Source organism: Microtus ochrogaster, unplaced genomic scaffold (assembly GCF_000317375.1).
Source record: "Microtus ochrogaster isolate Prairie Vole_2 unplaced genomic scaffold, MicOch1.0 UNK18, whole genome shotgun sequence".
NCBI classification, from domain to species: domain Eukaryota; kingdom Metazoa; phylum Chordata; class Mammalia; order Rodentia; family Cricetidae; genus Microtus; species Microtus ochrogaster.
In genome coordinates, this window is record NW_004949116.1 from 5,916,884 (window position 1) to 5,919,464 (window position 2,581).

At 43.3% G+C, this 2,581-nt stretch overlaps 1 non-coding gene across 1 annotated transcript; it reads left to right on the forward strand.

The window, feature by feature from the left end:
- Positions 1-1,493: 1,493 nt before the first annotated feature.
- Positions 1,494-1,565, forward strand: Trnac-gca. The gene has a single exon. It is a non-coding gene; the product is annotated as a tRNA-Cys (tRNA).
- Positions 1,566-2,581: the final 1,016 nt, after the last annotated feature.

The following is a 2,581-nucleotide window of genomic DNA, read 5'->3' on the forward strand; positions in this document are numbered from 1 at the left end:
AAAACAACACAATGCATTTCCCCCATGGACTTCCTTGGCACTCAAATGAACAAACCTATGTCCACTCATTTGCATGTATCAGTTTCTTACAAAACACAACACACTTGTATAGAGAAGTTACTTAATAACCAACTAAATGAAGATAAAAGGTTTTAAAAATATTTATTTCTTTTATTTTGTGAGCATTTTGCTTGCATGTATGTATGTGTACCACATGTGTGCCTAGTGCCCAGGTTGGTCAGAAGAGGGTGTCAGATCCTGAATGTGGGTAGCACCACAGTGAGCTGAGCACTAACATGCATCTCTCTCTTCACTTCCTGTTTGTGGAGAAAATGTGTCATCTTCCCCAGCATAATGGACTGTGCCCCCTTAGACTGTGAGCCCAAATAAAACCTTCGTTCTTTCCTTAACTTGGCTTTTGTCAGGTAGTTTGTTATAATGAAGTGAAAAGTACTAATACAGGGAGAGAATTTAGGGTACAGAAGGATGATGCCTAAACACAGTGACATTGCTTAGTCTCTTCCTGAATCCCTGGCTGAAGCCTGCCAGCTTTCCCTAATGTCGTTGCTTAGGGGTTCAGCTGCTTGGGCTCAGCACAGGGCTTCTGTATCCTTACGATGGTTCCAGAAATATTAAGAGTGCCTTAGGACTGAAGCTCTCAGAGCTCACCATGTTCCTCTTCACACCTATTCACCTGTGCTCACTCATCATTTCAACATAGTCTCTCCTTCCTCTGTCTGTCTCAGGTGATGTGTGCAGAGGGCGGGAGAAAACCTCAGGTGTTTCCTTAGGTCCCTTCCACTTTCAGTGCGCACATCTCAGGGAGGGAGGGAGGGAGGAGTAAACACTTGCCCTTGGTTGGCTGAGGAGGTAGAAGGTACTAAGGGAAGTACATATTTTTCTAGATGAGGTAGGGCTTTGTTCCTGTCTGCCAGATCTGAGTTAGATGGGATCCATTGCTGGCAGCATTTCCTGGTCTGGATCTATGCTGCTATCTTTGCTTTCAGACTCAGAAATTCCAAATCTGCATTTAAATATTTCTTTGAGAAACTCATTGTCCATCATATTTACCTATTTTAGCCAAAGAGGAAATCGGAGGGGCCCTCATATATCCTAGTCTGTAGTTGTGTAGGAAGTGCTGTGAACTCTGTATTGGCCCAGGTGGGTCAGGCTTGACTTTGCCATTAAGTGTGACAGAAAAGACATTTTGGTCTACAGTTTCTGTTTGTAGGTCTCCATCATGGTGGGCTCTGGCTTTGATGCTAAGGACGATTCTAGCAGACAGGTCTAAGCTTCTCTAGGCACTAGCTAGTCTTAGGGGTTTGTGGAGAAGACAGCTGTAGAACTTCCAGGGTAGTTGTCTTTTAGTACACAGCAGAAGATAGGTTTCCTTTGACTCAGGTTTGGTGCTGTAATGTCAGTAAATAGGTTATAATTGATATGGGTGTGATTCTAGGAGTAAAATATGTTAATTAAACTCCATGTGAGTAGAAGGGGGTATAGCTCAGGGGTAGAGCATTTGACTGCAGATCAAGAGGTCCTTGGTTCAAATCCAGGTGCCCCCTAACTCTTACATTTGCTTTTGTGTGTCAGGAATGGGCATCTACTTTTTGTTATTGTTGTTTGTTTGTTTTTTGAGACATGGTTTCTTACTGCATCTGGACTTTACTGGTTGGCTATACTGACAACCCCTCCTTGTCCTTCCTTGCACTGGGTGCAAGCTGCCCCCAATTCTCCCAGATCCTTTCTCTCTCCATCTTTGTCCTCCTGTGCCTGTTTCCCAGTTCTGGGATAACAGGGACACTATACTTTTCTACGCTTTTTTGCGCAGGGGCTGGAGATTTGAGCTTAGCTGTTAGTGCTCACAGGGCAGAACACTTTCCCCAATGATCAGTCTTCACAGCCCTGCCACTAGTTCCAACCCCTGAAATAGGTGCTGGAATTCAAGTTCTTCTTCCTTAGCAGATATAAGGATTTTCTTTTTCCAGACCCAGTACACGAGGCTTTATTGTGGTGGTTTTGAACCCCAAATATCCATTAGGAACACTTCAAGAGTCTATAAAAGCTTCCTTTCCCAGGCCTCACCCATACCAATTAAACCAGAATATCCTGGGCGGGGCCCATACACCATAAAAGCTTCCTGGTGGTCTCTGGAACACAGAGGTGGGAAACAGCACTGTAGAGCTTCCTGGGAGCCTCCTCAGCCTACGGCACCCATCACCCATGTTCTCAACCTTTGCTTAGGCCACAGTATCTGTATATGCTTATACTTGCAATGTGGATACTCAGAGCACTCCAGGGTAAACTTCTCAGCTTTCATTGGTTATCTTGATTCTTTCTGTCTCTCCAATAATCCTGCTGGGAAGTAGGTGAAATTGGTTTTCTGTTCTTCAATTTGAAGTGGCCTGGATTCTTTCTTCCTATCAGGTTTTTTTCAAAACATAAAAGGTCTTATTTTGTGTTGCACCCTATGTCTTTTTAAAGAGGAGATAGTCTCATTTTTTAAAACTTTTTTTTGACTTAGATTCTTTTTTTTTTCTGTAAGCAACTGTTTTAGTTATTTCCACTTGGAATACCCTGT